This window comes from Panthera tigris, chromosome F3 (assembly GCF_018350195.1).
Source record: "Panthera tigris isolate Pti1 chromosome F3, P.tigris_Pti1_mat1.1, whole genome shotgun sequence".
Classification (NCBI taxonomy): domain Eukaryota; kingdom Metazoa; phylum Chordata; class Mammalia; order Carnivora; family Felidae; genus Panthera; species Panthera tigris.
The window spans coordinates 55,523,327-55,546,856 of NC_056678.1; the positions used below are offsets into that span (position 1 = coordinate 55,523,327).

Genomic DNA, 23,530 nt, shown 5'->3' on the forward strand with positions numbered 1-23,530 from the left:
ATCAAGTAGGATTCATTCCTGGGCTGTAGGGCTGGTTCAGTATTCACAAATCAAGCAATGTGATACATCACATTAATAGAAGAAAGGATAAAAACCATATAATCCTGTCAATAGATGCAGAAAAAAAAAACATTTGACAAAATATAACATCCTTTCTTAATAAAAACCCTCAAGAAAGTCAGGATAGGAGGAAAATACCTTAACATCACAAAAGCCACATATGAAAAGCCCACAGCTAATATCCTCCTCAATGAGGAAAAACTGAGAGCTTTCCCCAAGATCAGGAACATGACAGGGATGTCCGCCTTCACCACTGTTGTTTAACGTCGTGTTAACATTGTAGGAAATCCTAGCCTCAGCCATCAGACAACAAAATGAAATAAAAGGCATCCAAAGTGGCAAATAAGTCAAAATGTCTCTTTTCACAGATGACATGATACTCTACATGGAAAACCCAAAGACTCCACCAAAAAGCTGCTAGAACTGATACATGAATTCAGCAAAGTTGCACGATACAAAATCAATGTACAGAAATCGTTTGTATTTCTATACACCAACAATGAAGCAACAGAAAGAGAAATCAAGAAATCATTCCCATTTGCAATTGCACCAAGAACCATAAAATACCTAGGAATAAACCTAAGCAAACATGTAAAAGATCTGTGTGCTGAAAACTATAGAAAATTTATGAAAGAAATTGAAGAAGTCACAAAGACATGGAAAAACATTCTATGCTCATGGATTGGAAGAACAAATATTCTTACAATATCAAAGCAATCTATACATTCAATGCAATCCCAATCAAAATTGCACCAGCATTCTTCTCAGAGCTAGAACAAACAATCCTAAAATTTGTATGGAACCATAAAAGGCCCTGAATAGCCAAAGTAATGTTGAAAAAGAAAACCAAAGTGGGGGACCATCACAATCCTGGGCTTTAACCTCTACTACAAAGCTATAATCATCAAGATAGTGTGGTATTGGCACAAAAACAGACACATAGACCAATGGAATAGAATAGAGAACCCAAAATTGGACCCACAAATGTATGGCCAACTAATTTTTGACAAAGCAGAAAAGAGTATCCGATGGAAAAAAGATAGGCTCTTTAGCAAATGTTGCTGGGTGACCTGGACAGTAACATGCAGAAGAATGAAAGTGGACCACTTTCTTACACCATACACAAAAATAAACTCAGAATGGATGAAAGACTTAAATGTGAGACAGGAAACCATCAAAACCCTAGAGGAGAAAGCAGGCAACAACCTCTTTGACCTCAGCTGCATCAACTTCTTACTCAACACATCTCTGAGGGCAAGGGAAATAAAAAACAAAACTGAGCTATTAGGATCTCATCAAGATAAAAAGCTTCTGCATAGATGAAACAATCAACAAAACTAAAAGGCAACCGATGGAATGGGAAAAGATGTTTGCAAATGACATATCGGATAATGTGTTAGTTAGTATCCAAAATCTATGAAGAATTTACCAAACTCAACACTCGAAAAACAAATAATCCAGGGAAGAAATGGCCAGAAGACATGAAAAGACACTTTTCCAAAGAAGACATCCAGATGGCCAACAGACACATGAAAAAAGATGCTCAACATCACTCATCATCAGGGAAACACAAATCAAAACCACATTGAGATACCACCTCACACCAGTCATAGTAGCCAAAATTAACAAGTCAGGAAACAACAGATGTTGGTGAGGATGTGGAGAAACATCTTACACTGTTGGTGAGAATGCAAACTGGTGCAACCACTCTGGAAAACAGTGTGGAGATTCCTTAAAAAATTAAAAATAGAATTACCCTATGACTGAACAATAGCACTACTAAGGATTTATCCTAAGAATACAGGACTGCTGATTCATAGAGGCACATGTACCCCAATGATTATAGCAGTGCTATCAACAATAGCCAAATTATAGAAAGTGCCCAAATTTCCATCAACTGATGAATGGATAAAGAAGATGTGGCTTATATATACAATGGAATACTATTTGGCAATGAGAAAGAATGTAATCTTGCCATTTACAACAATGTAGATGGAACTGGAGGGTATTATGCTAAGTCAGGCAAAGAAATAAGTCAGGCAGAGAAAGACAGATATATGTTTTCACTCATATGTGGAATTTGAGAAACTTAATATGGGGGAAGGGAAGAAGAAAAAAAATAGTTTCAGGGAGGGAGGCAAACCATAAGAGACTCTTAAAATACACAGAACAAACTGAGGGTTGATGGGGGGGAGGGGCGAGGGAGAGGGGAAAGTGGGTGATGGGCATTGAGGAGGGCACTTGTTGGGATGAGCAGTGGGTGTTGTATGTAAGTCATGAATCATGGGAATCTACTTCCAAAGCCAAGAGCACACTGTATACACTGCATGTTAGCTAACTTGACAATTACATTAAAAAATAATAATAAATAAATAAATACCTAAATCAGATGCAGTGAAGGAGGTTAGAGTCTTTACTACTGAGGAAGATAACTGAAGAAGATAAGGAAAATCTAATAGCATATGCAATTTAAAATTATTTTACTAGTCTCACTGATTTGGGTCTCAATTCATACATCTTTCTCCAAAGCACTTCCTCTCTCTTAAGGCATTTTTGTCATCAAAATAGTTGTATATAATTTGTAAACAGACTATTTAAAATCTAGAATGGCTTTTTAAAAATTATTATTATCCTATAATATATCCTGTAATTATCTTTGTATTGTATCTTATAATAATTCTTTAGTAATCTACATATTCTAATAATAAGATTATATTCTAACATAAACTATAATTATATAATAATTATAATATAAAATATTACTATAAATCATTGTATAATAGTCAACAACATATAAACTATTGTTTTTACATGATATATAGTATGAGCTAATCATATTATAAATGTTACATAATAATAATTTATCTAATAATAGTTCCAAAATACATTACAAAGCATGCTTTGTTAAGTAAAGAAACTAGAATTACCTCTCATCCAACACAGTGGATTTTGGATCATTTTATCAGTCAGGTGGGATATATAACGTGTTTTATTTTAATCATACATGTCTGAAGAATCTCTTTAAAAATGAAAATTTCGGGGCGCCTGGGTGGCGCAGTCGGTTGAGCGTCCGACTTCAGCCAGGTCACGATCTCCCGGTCCGTGAGTTCGAGCCCCACGTCAGGCTCTGGGCTGATGGCTCGGAGCCTGGAGCCTGTTTCCGATTCTGTGTCTCCCTCTCTCTCTGCCCCTCCCCCGTTCATGCTCTGTCTCTCTCTGTCCCAAAAATAAATAAAAAACATTGAAAAAAAAAATTTTTAAAAAAATGAAAATTTCCCACAAATTCAGATGAAAGATAAAATTGGCAGGCATCTCAAGTTATTTTTATATATATATTTTTATTTTATAGCAATTACTTGATGTGAAATAATTAGCTATAGAGTATTCCACAGCTTCTTTCAAGAATTGACAGACACCCAACATATGACGAATAAGAAAACAATAAAAAAATTATTTCCATTTGGTTTGGAGAAGGTATATTTGTTTTACCAAAGAAATTATAGAAGATTAATGCTACTCAGACTTAGTCAAGGAAAATCTGCGATTTAGTGGTGTATATCGGAAGAGTTCTATTATGCAGAATTATTTTTGTTTTCAATGATGCATAGGTTTATGAAATAACAAGATTAGCTGTTCAAATAATTGGCCACCTTGGTATTTATATGCAAATCACCGTCTATCAAAAGATACCGAAGTATCCTTCCATAGAATTTCCCTTGATAAGCCTGGAAGAACAGATGTCAACATCATCCCCAAAGAAAGGTGGTCCACTTACACTCTCCATGGATACTTGTCAATACCTTCAACATCTGTGCTATATATCATGCTGGTAACCCCTTATCCTGAAGCTTTCAGATTGAAAGGTACTTCCAGGATTATCAACCAATCAGAAACACACCCGATTGGGAATGCTAAAGAAATTACTTAGAGATTTAAAGCTATCATGTTTTTAGCCATGGGGCTAAGCAACTGGTTGTAGTAACTAGCCAATGGGTAATTCCTTTTTTTTTTTTTTTTTTTTTTTGAGAATTAAAGTAGTGATATTTTGTAGCTTCTTCTGAAACCATTTTGGTTTTTATATACTGCATAACATAATTGTATATTGTGTATTGTGAGGCAAAAGAAATGTTAGAAATTTAGGTTTTATATATTTATAGATAATAATTCTGTGAGTGAAATTAGGAAAAAAGTATTCTTTACCACAGAGATGCATAATTGTGTAATGCAGAGGGTCCTATCTATCTTAGGGGCCTATCTTATTCCATTAGGATCTCATCTTATTATATCTGCAACAGTCCTGTTTTCCAAATAATGTCACATTCTTTTTTGTTGTTTAAAATAAGCATAGAAAGTGGGACAATCGTATTGTACGCACTGAGTACAGACTACAAAGGGGGTTTTGTAAACATTTGAGAACTTTATCTGTTTCTTCTTTTCCCCAAAGAAACTCATTCCAGTTTCTCACTTTTTCTTGAGGAAAATTATCTTCCTTGTTCATATTCCCATTTACCACAATACTAGAGACATTTAAGCAAGCTGTCATTCAGCCAAAATACTTTTTAATGGCTTTTTATCAACTCCATGATAAATCTTAATTCTTCATCACAAGACACAAGGCCCTTCAGGATGGGATCTAGGCTTGCTTCTCTAGCCAATCTGCCACACTTCATGAGAAACTCTGTGCCTCAGGGCTTCTGAGCAGCTTCCATTCCTCTGTATATCCCATGTTCTCTTCCGCTTCCGTTAAGGAATTTTCTAACTCCCATGATTTACTCAATCTGATATTCACTTAAAAACATTTAAAAGAGTTGTTATTTTTACTTTTTGAAAAAGGGAGACAGCAACACATATTTGTTTTAGATTTTTTCAGAGAGCATTTCAAAGAACATTTTTAGATGTAAAACAGGACCATGCCAGCTGCCCCGATGAAGTGGAGAAAGGAGTCATTGTTATTAAGAGGTGGAAGAAGTAGAAGTCCCTGCCATCAAAGAGCTATCCAAGTAAATGCTTAACCTACGCACCAACATGGCGGAGATGGGATGGAATGGGCGATCATGTCAGGTGGTACAGGCTGACAGGGGCTTCACTTAAAGTCTTATGAGAGGTGCTAAGGTCCTATATGTTAATACCTTCTGTTAATTCTAAGCATTCTGGTTTAATACAGAGAGTATAATTATGCAGACTGTAACTGGATCCAATGGGAGTGGATTTAAGACATGTAATAGAAGTCAGTGCCAGTCTGTGTTCTGGGAGGCAAAATGATGGCTCCCGACAGAGTCTGTGGGAGTCCCAACCTAATCTCAGGAAGCTGTGAATATGTTACCTTCTATGATGTAGAGGACTTTACCGACATGATTAAGGTTTTAAGGATGGGGGGTTATCCCAAATTATCCGAGGGGGCCCAATATAATCACAAGGGTCCTTAAAAGTGGAAGAGGGAGGCAGAAAGATTTTACTACATAGGTCAGAGTTGTGTGATATGAGAAGGACAACTTATCTTTGCTGCCTTTGCATCTCATGGACGCGGCCATAACCAAGGAATACTGGCAGCCTCCAGAAGCCGGGAAAGGGAGAGAAGTGACTTTCCCCCTAGAATCTCCAGAAGGAATGCAGCTCTGCCGGCACCTTGATCTTAGCCCAGTGAGACCCGTTTCAGGCTGCCGACATTTTGTACTCTTTAAGCCAGTAAGTTTGTGGTGACTTATAGAAGCAATAGAAAACTAATGTACCTTGTTCTTCAGATGAAAGCGCTACCTTGGGGGCGTCCGGGTGCCTCAGTCATTGCAGCATCAGGATTTTGATGGTGGCTCAGGTCATGATCATCTGGCTCCGCACTGAGCGTGGAGTCGGCTTTAAGATTGTCTCTCTGCCTTCCTCTGCCCTTCTCCCCCACTCGCATTCTCTCTCTCTCTCTCTCTCTCTCTCTCTCTCTCTCTCTCTCTCTGTCTCTCTTAAATTAAATTAAAAAAATAAATAAAGCTAAGAGCTATCTTGTTAGATCAGCCTTTGGTGTTTATAAACCTGAGCTAAACTTGAGGGAAATCCTTGGATTTCTAAGGACTGGAGATTCTTCTGCAGGTTTAAGGCATGGTCATTTAAAAGATTGAAAAAAATATGATTGTGGCTTGAGCCTCCCTATGAGGAGAAGTTAATAATTGAATCACAGTATAAATTATATTTTATTTTAAAGCTGTATAGGCTTTCATAAGAACCTAAATACAGACAGCTTAATAGCTGTCTACATCTTTTTGAAAAATAAAAGGTGTTAATTTTCTGATAGTTATTGTAGGGGAGGAAAAACTTTCACTCTAACCCCTTAGGGTCCTCAGCTGGGCCTAAAAATTAAGTTGACCTACAACACATTAACAGGAGAAAAGCACACACACTTGTTTAATGTAAGGATTACATGACACAGGAGCCACATAAGGAAATGAATACCCCAAAAAAGTGGCAAACCCTAAGTGCTTATATATGAGATTGAACAATGAGAAGCAATTGTGGAAAAATAAAACGTGTGGGGAGAGCAAAGGAAGAGAAAAGTTAAATAACAAAATTTGTACAAAATTCCATTGGCCTCAACTCCTCATCTCTGGTGATAAGAACGTCTCTTTCCTCCTGGTGTAGGAAAGCCAGCTGTCATAGGGGTGTGTTAGTTCCCGATTTTAGGGAATAAAAGGAGAGTTCAAAAAAAATGGAGAGTTCAGATCACTTTTCTTGTGCCTATCTTTTCAAGTGCCTTTAGCTCAAAATAATCCTTTGGCAAAGTGGCATGTTCTGGGATGGCACGTTCTGTCACCCTTTGTTATCAGATTAGGTGAAATGAGAGGCATCCTACATACATTTAGTAGCAAAACATAGCAGCTCCATTTCTTGAGCTCGGCCATTTGCTGGCACTGGTAACAAGTGTTCAGCAACTATGAATCTTGTGTGTCTGCTGTCATTTTCTCAAATGTGCACCCTGGCTTAGACAGAAGCCTTGGTGAATAGATTTACTCATTATTAAACCTTTTAAATATGCTTTTCTAATTAAGTATCAGTATCATTTCGTAGACCGTTACCACTGGAAAAATGTTATAGGAAAGGTTAAGAAACTAGATCTAAACAGTTTTTTTTTTTAAAGGACATTTACAAAAATGTACATCTAGATGAGATCTGGTTATGTTTATCACTAAAGAATAGTGATAAGAAAATTTAACACATCTCAAAAGTTTTTTGACCCTTGGGATTTTCAAACACTTTAGGCCTTTACAATTTCCATATTTTCTGAACTGTTATTGTATTATGATAAATAGGGATTATCATATATTTTCAGACAATGTTTTCTTAACAATTCAACTTTTATTTGTAACTCTTCCATTTATTTTAATTACTAGCACAGTGTGCAACATTTATTAATCAGCAGAGCCTTTTTAAGTTAAAATACTAAATTAGCTAACCCCATTAACACAGAATACTCCAAACAAGCAGTAATAGGAGAGGTAGTTACTGTGCAAATCGTATTAAACATGCGGGTGCTCTAGGGCACAGTTAAGCATGATTACCCTCTTTTGATCCAGTATTCCTCTGCCTCTCCCAGCTCATTTCCAGTGGAAATTTACAAAGTGCTGCCTTCATTTTTCCAGCTTAATTTTTCTAATGAAGTTCTGGTACTTTTTAATACTGGAGATATAGATAATAAGCCTATGTATAATTAAGAAGTTCTAGAATTTGTCTACAAAAGGGCCCTTTATTACTTTGACTGTACAGTGAGAACTGTGCTTTTGTTTTGTTCACTCTTTCCATGGAAAAAAAAATGATTTTTTAAGTAAGTTACTTTCCATGGAAAAAAATGATTTTTTAAATAAATTACTTTCCATGGGAAAAAAAATGATTTTTTTAATAAATAACCACAGAACACTTGGATTGTGTTCTTAACAGACATTTAACATCAAAGAAGTTTAAGATTTACAACATCAACATAATGGGATAATTTGGAATACTTTTACTGATATCCTGAGAATATTACATACGCCTTGGTGTATGTAATTGAGCAAGTCATAAAAAGACACTTGCGGTCTTTTTAGTTAGGTATTGTCATACTCTATGTACTCTTCCTAAGACAATGCCTGACATATGCTAGATAAAGGTTTGCCAATTGACTTTAGGTACTTTATGAGGTATATGGAATTTCTTTTTTGAGAGAAGAATAATCATTTTGTGCCATAGTCAGCATTCTTATATTGGTGTGGTGTGTATACATCCAAAATTTTCCTGTTTCAGTTTAGGGTTCAAAAGTGTGTTGGGAGCACCTGAGTGGCTCAGTCGGTTGAGCCCCCCACTCTTGGTTTCAGCTCAGGTCATGATCTCACAGTTTGTGGGTTCGAGCCCCACATCTGGCTCCACGCTGGCCGTATGGAGTCTGTTTGGGATTCTCTTTCTCCTCTCTCTCTGCCCTTCTCTCTTTCTCTCTCTTTTTCTCTCTTTCTCTCTTTCCCTCAAAAATAAATTAATTAATTAAGAAAAAAATGTGTGTTGGGGTCAGAAGGAACTTGAAGCCTGAACAGAATTTTGCCAGACAGAACAAGGAGGGTGACAAAAGGAGGCGGCCTGGATAAAGCCATCTCTGTGCTAAACAGTGCATAGTTCATGGGGTTTCAGCGTGCCTTCTGAGGTGTCTTGTGGAGCTCAGCTCGTGGCTTGGGTACCTCGTGCAATGTGGCAGAGATGAGATGGAAAGTGTAGTTGGAGCCCAAGTGTGAAGGGCCATGTGAACCAATGTAAACTATTTGGACTTCACCATATAAAAGACAGTATGAAACCATCACAGTTTTAGTCACTGGAGTGAAGGGGTCAGATAGATTAAAAACGTCACCCTCCTAGCTCTGTCCATGGTTAAGAAATGAGAGTCACTGGTGACAAAGACCAGTTAGAGGACTGTTACCACAGTCCAATTCCGAGATGAAGAGGACATTGGCAGTGGAGGGGCAGAGAGAGGTTGACAGATAGCTGTAGGTAGAATCCTACAAACCCTAAACCAGTTTTAGGGGCCAGCCTGATAGGGTGTAGATGGCATGGTCAGGGGAACAGATATGTTTAGAGCCACTGTCTTAGAGCTTTCTTAGCTGCAAAGGACAGAAATCCACTCAAGGTAACTCAAAGAGTTAAGTTAAAAGTTATGTTTGAAAAGATCCAGCAGGGAATCTTGTAGAAATATGAGGAACCAAAGAAAAACTGGACTAAGGTGACCTTGAGGCTGCAGGGGCATGATTGCTCACTCTGGGGGCATCTCTGCTTTTCTCTGCATTTCTGCCTCTCATCTGCTGTCTGCTGACTACCTTTATCTGCTAGGAGTTTCTTTCCCATAAATCTTCAGCTTGCATTTATTTATCATGGCCATTCCAGGCCTGATTCAATATAACCTTCCAGCTCTAGAACCTACAGTTAATTCCTTTTTTTCAGTTCAAATTGCTGAAAGAGAATCTGTTTTGCTCAATATATATAAACAAACTAGCCCACATAAGTCATAACATTGAACACAATAAATAATAAATATGTGTTAAAGTAATAGATATGTTAAGTTAACATATAAATAAACCACAGTCGTGATCTTGGGGAAGGTATGTTACATTATATCAACTACAGTGTTTTATGGGAGTAAGGCCATAAGCAAAGATTTCTTCAGATTGAGGAGTGCCAAGCAAGGAGTCCTTCAGTGCCTTGACGTGATGACTTCTGGCTGAATGGACTGGCTAGTCGGTGATGTCCTTACGTGACTAAGAAAAAAATACAGGCATACCTCAGAAATATTGCAGGTTTGGTTCCAGACCAAGGAACAAAGTGAATATCACAATAATGCAAGTCAAATTGATTTTTTGGCTTCCCATTGCATATGAAAGTTATGTTTACACTATAAGTATGCTATTAAGTATATGCAACAGCATTATGTCTGAAAATGTGCATACTTTAATTTAAAAATACTTTATTGCTATATGTAAGTGATGAATCACTAAACTCTACTCCTGAAACCAATATTATACTAAATGTTAACTAGAATTTAAACAAAAATTTGAAACAAAACAAAACAAAACAAAATTTTACGGACTCTAGAAATGGAAACATATAAGGATAATTGATAAAACATTCTTTTCCAAAAAATAAATGGGTTAATTAATTAATTAATTAATAATTACTAAAACAGACTAACCATCATCTGAGCTTTCAGCAAGGTGTAATCTTTTTGCTGATAGAGGGTCCTGCCTCAGGGTTGATGGCTGCTGACTGATCAGGGCGGTTGCTGAAGGTTGGGATGACTGTGGCAGTTTCTTAATACAAAAGTGAAATTTGCCATATCGATTACCTCTGCCTTTCACTAATGATTTCTCTGGAGCGTGCATTGCTCTTTGATAGCATTTTACCTACAGTATAACTTCTTGTGGAATTGGAGTTAATCCTCTCAAACCTCTGCTTTATCCACTAAATATGTGATATTCTCACTCCTTTGTTGCCATTTCCACAATCTTCACAGCCTCTTCCCCAGGAGTAGATCCCACCTCAAGAAACCACTTTCTTTGCTCACCCGGAAGAAGCAGCCCCTCCTCCGTCCAAGTGTGATTCAATCAAATCTTCAGGGTCCTCTTGTATTTCTAGTTGTCTTGCCATTTCTGCCACATCTGCACATACTTCCTTTGTTGAAATCTTGAATCCTGCAGACTCATCCGTGAAGATTGGAACTGACTTCTCCTAAACTCCTACTAATGTTGATATTTTGACCTCTTCGCTTGAATCATGCATGTTCCTAATGGCATCTAGAATGTGAATCCTTTCCAGAAGATTTTCAGTTTACTTTTCCCACATCCACCAAAGGAATCACTATCTATTGCAACTATGGCTTATGAAATGTATTTCTTAAATCGTAAGATTTGAGGGTCAAAATTACTCCTCAATCCATGGGCTACAGAACGATGCTGTGCTAGCAAGCGTGAAAACAACCTCCATCTTGTACATCTCCATCAGAACTCTTGGCTGACCAGGTACATTGTCAGTGAGTGTTCATATTTTGAAAGGAATCTTTTTTTTTTTTTTTTTTGAGCAGTAGTTCTTAACATTGGGCTTAAATATTCAGTGGGCTTAAATGTTGTGAACAGATGTGCTATGCAGGCTTTGTTGTTTCATTTACAGAACACAGGTAGAGTAGACGTGGCATAATTCTTACGGGCCCTACGATTTTTGGAATGGTAAATAAACATTGGTTTCAACTTAAAGTCCCCAGCTGTATTAGACCCTACCAATAAAGTAAGCCTGTCCTCTGAAGTTTTGAAACCAAGCATTGGCTCTTCTCCAGCTACGAAATTCTTAGAGATGCCATCTTTTTCCAATCGAAGGCTATTTCGTTTACATTGAAAATCTGTTGTTTAGTATGGCCACCTTAATTAATTATCTTAGCTAGATCTTTGGATAACTTGCTGCAGCTTCTATATCAGAACTTAGCTGCTTCACCTTACACATCTATGTCATTGGCTTCTTTCCATAACCTCACGAGCCAACCTCTGCTAGATTCAGACTTTTTTTTCCTCAGCTTCCTTACCTCTCTCTGCCCTCATAGGATTGAATAGAGTCAGGGCCTTGCTCTGGATTGGGCTTTGGCCTAAGAGAATGCTGCGCCTGGCTCGATCTTCTATCCAGACCACTCAAGCTCTCCGTGTCAGCAATAAAGCTGTTTCATTTCTTTCTCGTTTGTGTATTCATTGGAGTAGCACTTTTAATTTCCTCCAAGGACTTTTCCTTTGCTTTCACGACTTAGGTAACTGTCTTGTCTGAAGCAAGAGGCCTACCTTTTGACCTATCTTGGTCTTTGACATGCCTTCCTCATTAAACTTTATCATTTCTAGCTTTTGATTTAAAGTGAGAGACATATGACTGTTCTTTTTACTTCAACACCTTAGAGGTCACCATAGGGTTGTTAACTGGCCTAACTGCAGTGGTTTTGTGTCTTAGGGAAGGGGAGTTCTGAGGAAAGGGTGAGATGGGGGAATGCCAATTTGGTGGGGCAGTCAGAACACACAGAATATTTATCCACTAAGTTCCCTGTCTTATATGGGTGTAGTTCATGGTGCCCCCAAATAATTATAATAGTAATATCCTAGATCACTGATCACAGGTAATCATAATGAATATAATAGTTAAAAAGTGTGATGTATTGTGGTAATTGCCCAAGTGTTACAGAGACACAAAATGAGTAAATGCTGTTAGAAAAATGGCGCTGATAGACTTGCTCTAAACAGGGTGCCACAAAGCTTCAGTGTGCAAAGAGCACGATATCTGAATAGATCACTAAAGCAAAGTGTAATAAAATGAAGCATGTCTATATAAGAATTATAGGTTTGATTGGATGGAGGTTTTGGATATAAGCTTAATTTGGGGGCAGCTCTTTAAGATTCCTATTGTGCATCTAGGTAGATAGATATTCCTAGTGAGCATTTGGAAACACTGGTCTTGAGTTAAAGAAAAACATTGTATATAGAGATAAGGATTTAGAAATCATCACTGTAGAGGAATTAATTAAAACCTTGGTGGTGGAAGAATCTGCTAGAGGGAAGCTATCGAGAGAGAAATGTACAAATTTCTGGGGGTTGCTTTCATGTTAGGACTACGGTCAGGATGCTCATCTACATCACCTTGAGGTTTAAAATTATATACATGTGCCTTCCCCAGTCACAGATATTTTGACTCAGTAGGCAGATGTGTTTGTGATTATGCCTGGGTGATTCAGTGCACAGTTAGGGCTAAGATAAGAGTCATTAATTCAAGGTATTGGCAGAAAATGGTAAGTCTGTCAAGAAATTAGGAAAGCAAAGAGGAGAAAGAGATATTGTACAGATGTAAAGAAAATTCACTACAAGGACTGGATGAACAGCCTGACATAGAAGTCAAGTCAAGTGAGAACTAAAAGTATGTTTTGGATTTGGCCATTGGGAAGTCATTCATTGGTAGCTTTACTTTCTTCTTTAACTATCAGCTGATTCTTATTTCTCCCATATTCTTCAGGATATCATAAAAGAGCTTGGCCAAAGCTCAGACATATCAGACAAATTCTTGGCCAAAGATCAGACATATCACGTCTAAAATTTTACTCTTAACTATGGTGATATATGTCTATATGTATATACACCTGTTTCTAAATTTATATATATGTGTGTGTGTGTGTGTAATAATATATATATATACACATTAAAATATTCAAATATTTAAATTTCTATTAAAATATATTTATTTTTAATTTCAAATATGGCAACACAAACACATATTAAATTATTAAGATAAAATGGTGCCAGTGTCATATGTGTCTATGCCATATATATATGTCACCACTTTTCTAGGATTTTATTTTAATATTACACTTTAGAATTGTGCTGAAAATTAACACCAAATTAAGCCACCTATGGATTGTAGAATCTGTATTCTTCTGCTTTTAAATTCATTTTGTAACATCTTTGGTACAGTCACAATTTCTTAAGAATAACTGATAATGATTTGGTGATTTAATCCAAAGGTTGGCTCAGTGACTTGAGATATAATTTGGTTAGAGACCTTGAAATCATTGAAAATGCTTAGATGCACACATGTAAAATTTAAACCAGAGGTTGCAAAATTTAATGGCTTCTGAGCTGCATAGTCTCCAGGTATGTTATATTTGGATGCTACAATTTTCTAAAAATTATATTAATGGAAAAGTAATTAAAAATGGTAATTATTTTTTTTAAATCCAGATTTTCCAGTTTTTATTAAAACCTAGATGATCTTGGGGCGCCTGGGTGGCTCAGTTGGTTAAGCGTCCGACTTCGGCTCAGGTCATGATCTCACGGGTCATGGGTTTGAGCCCCGCATCAGGCTCTGTGCTGACAGCGCAGAGCCTGGAGCCTGCTTCGGATTCTGTGTCTCCCTCTCTCTCTGCCCCTCCCCTGCTCATGCTGTCTCTATCTCTCAAAAAAATAAATAAATGTAAAAAAAAAAGATAAATAAATAAATAAATAAATAAATAAATAAATAAATAAAACCTAGATGATCTAGAAACAGTGGGCCCACAGTCTCACATGGCAATAATTGAAGCTTACCTTCTTATTTTTTTTTGTCTGACTCACTGGTGTTACCCGCCTAGCCCTTCTGGATATAAATATTGGAGACCCTTGTTCTAGGTGATAAGCTCCTCAAGAATACAGCCCATGATTTACACAGTACACTGAGCACAATGCTTGAAAAATGGTAGGTGTTAAGTTTTTCTTTCTTTTTTTTTTTTTTTTAATATTGACTTGAGCTTGAATTGAGTCTTGTTTGTTTTGTCTTGATCTGATCACCAAGATTATTCTCACTGAAAGAAAAGTCAAACAAAAGAAAGTGAGTTCAATTGTGATTTCTCTTTGATCTTTATTAACATTTTCCTATTACTCCCAGTAATAGGCAAACCTATACTTCTGTTTTTCTTTCTCTTACTTTCAATAGCATTTTCCAAACTGTGTCTCTTAAAGCACTAATCTGCAAGATGTTAGTGAATTTTCTATCAGATAAATTTGGGGAAAAGTTATAGTTAAAACAGTTAAACTTTTTTTTTGGCATTTATAGGGCATCTCAGTCTTAAATATACTTTTATTTAGTGTAAACCGCAAAGAAGTAGAATAAAATATATAGCCTTTTGCAAACTTATTCACTAATTCATTCAACAAATATTATCGCATGCCTAATATGTGCCAGGCACACTATATTAGGCATTGGGGACAGAGCGATAAACAAGATAGAGATCTCCTGGCTTCCTAGATCTGATAGTATAGTTGGCCACGGAATCCCCTCTTCCAGAGACCACAGTCTAGAGTATGCCACTCTGCAATGTTACTCAACAAAGAATATTTGAGTTTCCTTAGCAATTTTTTAAAAATTTTCAGCTTATTTTTTTCCTTAGACCTTCTCAACAATAATTTGTACAAGTGTTTCCTATAGCCTTATTTCCCCCTTAGCTTTTATTTAGTTTTTTACTTAGTTTAATAAAACTGTTTTTTGTAAGTTTTTAATTTTAATTTCACTATGGTTAACATGCATACTTCTATGTTCTTTTATATCAATTATACAAGTCCTTAAAATATCTGAGCTTATCCTTTTTAGCTATATTGGTGCCTTTGTTAGTTTAAAACATCTGATATAAATGGCCCAAAAGAAGAGCCTGTGTGAAATGTTACTTAGCTAGAACATTTAAATTTAGTATCTTTTAACAAGGTTATTTTTTTCTTTTTTTTAAGATTTTTCACAATTAACTACAGAAAAGTCAACTCTGCAAAACATATGTCCGAAAGTTATTACATAGCTCTAATAAAGGTAGTGAATCAGCATGCCTTGCGATTGTTAATAATAATAATATATCCAAGAATTCGATTCCTCTTAAGCCAAGCAAAATGTAAGGAGAAGAGCAAAATATGTCTTCCCACTTAAATTTAGAAGCTTGCAATATAAGCTCACTGTCGAGTTGAACAGATAATCTTGCCATTTGAGTCCTTTAAATATTACATTTCTGTCTCCACCCTAGGGAAGAGACCTGTGCTATTGATATTGCTGCTTAAATAGTTTATGAGTTTTAAATTTCCACTATGAATTCCACTCTTATTTTAAAATACTTTAGGTATTAAACACTTAGAGCTATGGTTACATTAAAATCTCAGTGAAAGCTGTCTTCATCCAGAAACGAAGTCTGTTTAATTCCTATTCCAGTTTGTTGCTCATTTTATTAACATCTCTTCGACCAAAATTCGACTCAACTAAAACATCTTAATAGAGTAGTAGACTATGTTTTGAGGTCTTTCTGTTGGTATTAATGAGTTACATGTTAAGTTTATTTGGAAATTTGGATTCTTAATATATACAGTGAAAATCCTTTGTTTCTCGTATTGAACGTAATGAAAAAGAGACTTACTTGCTAAGTTTATCCTAAAATTTAGATTATTCTGTATCTAAAGGAAAAATATTCAGCTTTTTATGGACCTTTTTTATGAATCATACCTGAGTCAGTTAACCTGGTTAGTGTTTTAAAAGGGCTAAAATTATTCAGTATGGAGTCATAATTGACATAGCACTGTATAAGTTTAAAAGGTACAGCATAATTTCACTTACATATATTGCAAAATGATATACATTCATTATTCATTATATTAATTCAATATTCACTATTAATTATACATACTACAAATCTAAAACATACCTCATCCTATTTCAAATATAATTGACAAAAATAATTTGCATATTTCCAATTATGTGTGTTTTTTCAAAATACTTTATCTTTTTTTTTAAAAAAAAAAAAAAAGCTATGATTAGTTAATGAGAACTGAGTCATCTGATAATGAGACCAGAAATGAACTGGTTATAACTCAGCCCTCAAAACATTAAATTTAGTATTTTCTATGTTATAATAATGATGATAATATTAAAGTCTAATAGAATCATTTTTGAACAGGTGTACTTTTAAGATAACATGAAAACTATTTGTTTGTTGATTGGTTTATTAGATTAAATCAATTTGCTTGATTCATGTTTAATCTTTTAGTTCTTTCATCACCTCCCTCCAAACTTTTACACCCAGGTGTCTTTGCTTGTCAAATTAACTTCTGTAGACTACAGAGGATTCCCTCTGGAATTAAAGGAAATGCCTTCCTTTAATTAGCCCATAGTGGTTTTTTTTTTCCTCCTATTTTATTTTCTTCACCACCAACTAAATAACTACTCTATTTTGAACATGTCAAAGCTCTGAATCCTTGCTCCTTTTTTTTTTTTTTTTTTGAAAGTATTTTAGATATGCCTTTTAAGCCAAGATCCTGGGATGAATTCCAGCACTCACTCCTGCATCCCCATTAGGGAGTGTCTGTCCTACCAGTGTTGTTAATGATTGGGATGGGCTGCTCATAAACTAAGATTTCATTAACACAACTTGTGATCTTTTGAGCATATTCTACAATTCTGCTACGAGAAAACTTTTATGGCAACCATTATTGCTATGAGAAAACATAATTGGCATGACTCCCTCTCTGTGTAGTATATAAGGCCAAACCGATAACTGATTTTCTGAGTCTTTGGTCATTTTTTACCTCAGTAGTACATGGTTAAGAAACAATATTATCGTAAAGTCACTCTTAATAGAGTTAGAAGTAAACTACTGCTTGCACGTATGAAGTTCAATTACTCAAATATTAAGTCAATAAAATTCATAAGACCTTATTTGCTATATGCTATCATCTCATTACGTTACATTTTCTTGTCTATGAAGTGTAGGAGATTTTAAAAACTTGAAGACTAAATCATTTTATAACTGATCTGAGATGATGGAAAAGTATTTTTATTTCCTTTTTCCACATGAAAAAGTGGATGTATTGATAGTCACTTATGTAAGAATCCTGTATTTATCTTATAATTCATTTATAAAAAAAATATTTTTTTCAGTAAAAGGTGAAAAATGTCAGGCATGTCTTGGAATGAAAGGATCTCAAGGCATCTGATTTAGCAACAGAGAGAGAGCTATGAGACTTGGTCACAGGCTACCTTTCCTTGATCCCCAGTATTGATTAGCCTTTGTAATGCTGTGGTCAAGTCTGCGTTTCAAAGAGAGGATTGGCCAAGAGCCCAATGATGAGCCCAAGTTTGGCAATAGTATCTGTGAGGAAAGAATAAAGTAACTGAGACAGTATTTCCTATAGACCTTAAGTAAGATAAAACTGTTGAAGCTTAGTCTGTTCTCATAGGAGCTGGTATACACCCCATGAAAAGTGTTGTTTCTATTTTCCGGGAAGATTAGCTACATAATTTATAAGACCCTACATGTGTGTTCCAGGCTTTTACCTCTGAGCATCTACTCATACAAGTCCCTGAAATGCATGCTCTTCTCAATTTCTGTGTCTGTCTAATGAAGTCTGACCCATTTATTAAAACTCAGGTTAGATATTGCCTTGCTGGGCTTTGCTATTTCTCTTACCTCTGGCCTAGGCGCGCGCGCGCGCGCACACACACACACACACACACACACACACACACAATCTTATTTGCATCTTTTGCATAGCTCTTGGAGAATTCATTGTGGTCTGGAACCAAATTCCTAACTTGCAATAAAGTGTCCCTTTATCCTGAATAAAGTATCCCTTTATCTTGCTTTGTGTTAATACATGTATTTTACTAGGAGGGCTGATCTAGGGCATGTTCAGTGTTTGAGACCTGTTCCATAAGCATGTACCTTGGTATCTATAAATTGTTATCACCATGTTCATCTTGGGGTGATTTACCCAGCTAAAATCCATTGCAGCTTGCATAACTCCCCTATCAAGTGTCAAAATTTATATACATGTAAACATAAAACAAATGCTTTGCAAGTTATAAAGATCTGTAATATATAACTGTACATATTCTTCTTATTTACTGTACAGTCATCTTTACCAAAAGGCTCTCCATGATCTACTTCGTGTCCTTTATAAAGAACCCAATTTCCAGCTGTGTTGAACCCTCTCAGTTCGGAATTCCTTTTTCTGTTCTAACTCACCTCTGTATCTTTGTATATATTGTTTCTTCTGTCTAAATTGGCTTTTACCAACTTCTTAACTTGACTACTTGTCTTTCAGCTCTGGCAAACACAGCCTGGAAAGATAACTTTTCCATGTCCCATCTCCCAACTGCTTGCCAGTAACCCCAAAACATAAGCATGCACATTGGCATATTACAAACACATATGCACATGCAGACGTAAACCTTCCTCTGTACCTTAGTAACCTCTTGTGCATACATCCATCACACAACTTAACACATTCTGTGTTGTCTTATTCTCTACCCCCTGCCATTAGGCAAGAATTCCTTTTAGGTATAGTCCATCTTCCATCATTCTATCTCAATGTTTTCCAAAGTGCTTAGTATATAAAAGCTTCATTGAATGTTAGTTTAATGAGTGGATATTAGGACAGTAGAGGAATCAGTGTGGGCCTGGATTGGGACAATTAGGTTGCCTAGGATGGAAAGACAGAAAGAAAGAAAGGAGAATGGCGTCAGTGGAATGGCAGATAAGGAATGATGGAAAATGGACAGATCAAGTGCATTCTAGGAAGCTTGACAGATGGACTGAAGAATATAGGCTTCAATCAATAGGCAAGAGGGGTTCATAATTTGTAGATTTCAGTTATTTGGCAGTGAAATAAATGAGTTGGAGGAAAACCTACCATTGTGAGTGGCAATAGTAGGAATATAAAAAAGGGGTAATAAAAGGGAGTTATCAGAGAGAAAAAATATATAATTCATTAGTCTTCTTTTTTTGGAAAATATAGTAAGTATACTCAGGGACTCATTTTCCCTGAAGCTAATTGACTGTTTTTAATTTTTGCTTCCCTAGATTCCTTACAGATTCTTCCCTAACTGCCCACACGTTCAGGTAGTGATGTGTCTTTAAAGCCACTGTTTGTCCACAATGTATTTTAGAATTTATTCCAGATCTGAATCTTTGATGAAATTATAAAAATAATAGGCTAACCTGTATCTTCTTTACTATGCTATTCATCCAATTGAAAAGAAATAACTGCAAGCAAGAAGTGCATCTGAATATCTATTTAAAATTGGTAAAAGATAACATTTCAAAAAGTAATTGATATTTTCTAAAAGTTTGATTATAAGCTAAATTGATGTTTTTAGGGTTTTCATAGCCACTTATACTTTTACAGAGCAAATCCTATTTAAGAATTAAATAATTTATTCCTAATTTGAAGCTAAATATTTGAAAAATGTTTATAAACATCTAAATATTTTGAATACGTTACCTACATATGCACATACATACATACATACACTTAAGAATATGCATACACGTTCCTTCAGTGAAACATTATGGCTGAATGAAAGTAAAATTAAGTCATGGACAGGAAAGTACTTAGTCTTTCAGCCTCGTCTTCTCAGCCATCCATTCCCTTGAGAAAGCAAATTTTGTTCAGACACAAAAGAAAAATGTACTATTAAAATGCAATTCAGAAGTGATAAAAAGTGTAAGTGTAGCAGCCGGCTCACAGCACCCCTTTTGTATACTCAGGGACATTGGGGCCACATTAATTTTTGTGCATGTGATGTCCATCCCATGTGCAAATTAGTACTGGAAGGACCATAATCTGTCTTATATGAGAGCTCTTTTCCCAGGAGCGTATGTAATACATGCTTGTGTAATCTTGTGTGATTCCAAGCTCTGTGTTCTGTTTATTTTTATTTCAAACAAATTTTTCCTAAGAATTTTTCATTAGGAAAAATATTAAAGAGCAGTTTATTAATAAACATTAAAAATACATTATAGAGAAGTGTGAAAAATGATGAAATAATGCTTGTTTCCCCTTACTTTTTAAAGCAAATTTATGAATGTAATGGCAAGGAACCAAATTTTCCATTGAATTTAGATTTTATTTAAAAGCCTCTCTTGTGTTAATTAAATGAGGTAATATATATGAAAATATTGACAAATGGTTAGGGTCAATAAATCTGTTGAACTTCAACTTTGTTTTTCCAAAGTCTGAATTTTAGAATTTTCTTCTCAGCAGAATATTCCACTTCACTGTATAATATATATTTTTTATTGCCCAGATCTTTTTCTCTAAATGTTTCTTTTATTTAAAAAAGCATCAAACTCCAACTTCATTAGTATCATATCTTCTTTGATTACATTAATGAAAAGTGTTTGAAGTATATTCCTGTTTCCTTCATTAGATTTCTTTCCTTCAGATTATCTTTTATAAAAGCATTTTATGCTTGGAGATGTGTTTCATGTTGGTATTTCCCCCAACTGGTAATCCATTCTTACATTCATATTAAAGGAGACTCTAAAAATCAGACTAGAAACTGTAGTTGTGTGTGAGTGTGGCTTTTTGACTGATAGGCTTTTCATTAAGAAATCTTCAAATGTCGAAATTTGAAGTTATTTCTCTGGGCATTTCCAGGATCTTTTGAGAGGATGCATTAGTCAGATGAAGCGTTTAAGTCCCACTGCCAGTTCATATAGACATGAGCAAGGGAAGAGTTCACTGAGTAGACACTGATTTAAAACCCATATATCCCATTTGGTGCTTCCCCCTTGGCCTGCCGCCTGCTCCCACTGAGACCAGAGCTCTCCAGTGTAAAGTTTCTGACAATAAACTCTTCTCATGGATGCATGGACTGGGAGAGGAACCTGGGGATTTAATCACTCCTTGCGTAGACTTTTAATCTGTTTCCAGTTTTATCCCTCACTCTCACCTTCTGCAACAACTGTAGCTTTTTTCCCTGAGCCTCGCCAAGGTTGTGCAACATGGACCTTTCCCTTTAGCCTCTCCCTTTTCTGGAACTGCGATTTCAGTTGTTTTGAATTATCTATCTGCTTTTCACCTGCCCAAAATTTGTTGGTATTTTAATCTGCTGTTTCTCCTCTCCTGTCCTCTTTCTTCTTGTAGATTTATAATGTTTTTTCTTTACTCTTATTTCAGAGGGTTCTGGTGAGGTTTTTTAACAATTCACCACATTACATCAAAATCTTAGATGTGGATTTTAAAACTTTGATCTTTTATGTTGATCATGGTAACACATTAAAATAAGAATGATCATGATAATGATAATGGTGGCTGTGACAACAAGCTACTTCTACTTGTTCATTCCTTACAACAACCCTGGATGAAAGTAAAATCTCATATAGAGGTCAAGTAACATCCATAAGGGAACACAGCTGGCAAGGGCAAAGCTAAGATGTGGATACTGGTCTGGGTGACTGAAAAGCCCCATTATTCATAACCCCTGCCAAAGATGCCTTCGTTATTTGGGTGAGTTAAAGAATGAAAATGAACTACTGTCTTACAACATACACAAAAAGTTTACTTAAAATGGATTAAAGACTCGAATATGAGACCTGAAACCTTAATTAATACTCTTAGAAAAAAATCATAGTGAGTTCCTTGACCTCGGACTTAGGGATGATTTTATTGGATTTGACACCAAAAGCCAAGGCAGCAAGAGCAAAAATAAACAAGTGGAACCACATCAAAATAAAAAGCTACACAGCAAGAGAACCCATCAACAAAATGAAAAATCAACCTACTTAATGGGAGACAACATTTACAAATCATGAATCTGATAAGAGGTTAAGGTTTAAAACATATAAAGAACTCATACAACTTAATAGCAAAAAGAGAAACAGTTTAATTTTAAAACGGACAGAGGACTTATATAGACATTTTTCCAATGAAGGCATACAGATGGGCAACAGGTATATGCAAAAATATTCAACATCACTAATCATCAGGGACATGCAAATCAAAACCACAAGGAGGTATCACCTTACACCCGTCAGAAAGATATAAGTGTTGGCAAAGATGTGGACAAAAGGAGACTCTTGTGTACTGTTGATGGGAATGCAAATTGGTAAATTGGTGCAGCCACTGTGGAAAACAGTGTAGAAGTTCCTCAAAAAATTAAAACTAGAACTCCCTACCATATGATCCAGCAGATTCACTTATGGATTTATTTGAAGAAAACAAAAACACTAACTCGGAAAAACCTATTCACCCCCATGTTCACTGCAACACTATTTACAATAGCCAAGATATGGAAATGTCTTGTCCATCAGTGGATGAATGGAAAAAGAATATGTGGTATATACAATGGAATATAATTCAGCCATAAACAAGAATGAAATCTCGCCATTTGCAACAACATGCATGGACCTTGAAGGCATTATGCTAATTGAGATAAGTCAGACAGAGACAAATACCATATGATCTGACTTATATGTGAAATCTTAAAAAAAAAAGTTCTGATAGATAACCGAGAACAGATTGGTGGTTGCCAGAGACAGGGGGCAGACGGCAGGTGGATGAAATGAGTGGAGAGAGTCAAAAGGGTGCAAAATTCCAGTTATAAAATAAGTAAGTTATTGGGATGTAATGTACAGCATGATGCTATCATTTATAATACTGTATGGCATATTTGAAAGTTGCTAAGAGAATGAATCTTAAAAAATTCTCATCACAAGAAAAAAAATTCTGTAACTGTGTATGGTGACAGATATTAACTAGACCTGTGATGATCATTTCACAATATATACAAATATTGAATTATACTATACATCTGAAACTGATATAACCTTGCTTGTCAATTATACCTCAATAAAAAAAGGAAAGTATATTTGAAGACAACCCATTTCAATGAGAATTTTTTATACTGGGCATCCTTTTCATTTTTGGATACCACTTTTAAATTAAGAAAGTTTTTGTTCACACAATAAATTTTAAGTAAGTTACTTGGCATCATTAATAAGTTTATTAAAATTTTTCTATATTTCCAAAATATTTGAAACTTATAAAAAATTCTGTGAGAAAAGTTTTGGTATCTCCATTTGCTGAATGAGACATGAAGATTCATAAAAGTTAGTAACAGAGATAGTGGCAGAGGTTGAAGTGGAATCCAGGTATTCTGATTCCAAGCCATGTTT

At 35.6% G+C, this 23,530-nt stretch overlaps 1 protein-coding gene across 5 annotated transcripts in view; it reads left to right on the forward strand.

Annotated features, from left to right (window-relative positions):
• Positions 1-23,530, forward strand: part of SPATA17 (spermatogenesis associated 17) — a 197,907-nt gene that overhangs the window by 114,073 nt on the left and 60,304 nt on the right. Inside the window, exon 10 of one of the 5 annotated variants that reach the window (XR_006214212.1) lies at positions 14,195-14,298. The exons of the other annotated variants lie outside the window; for them this stretch is intronic. The gene's annotated coding sequence lies outside the window, so the exon portion shown is untranslated. The remainder of the gene's footprint in view (positions 1-14,194; positions 14,299-23,530) is intronic. 5 annotated transcript variants of the gene reach the window in all.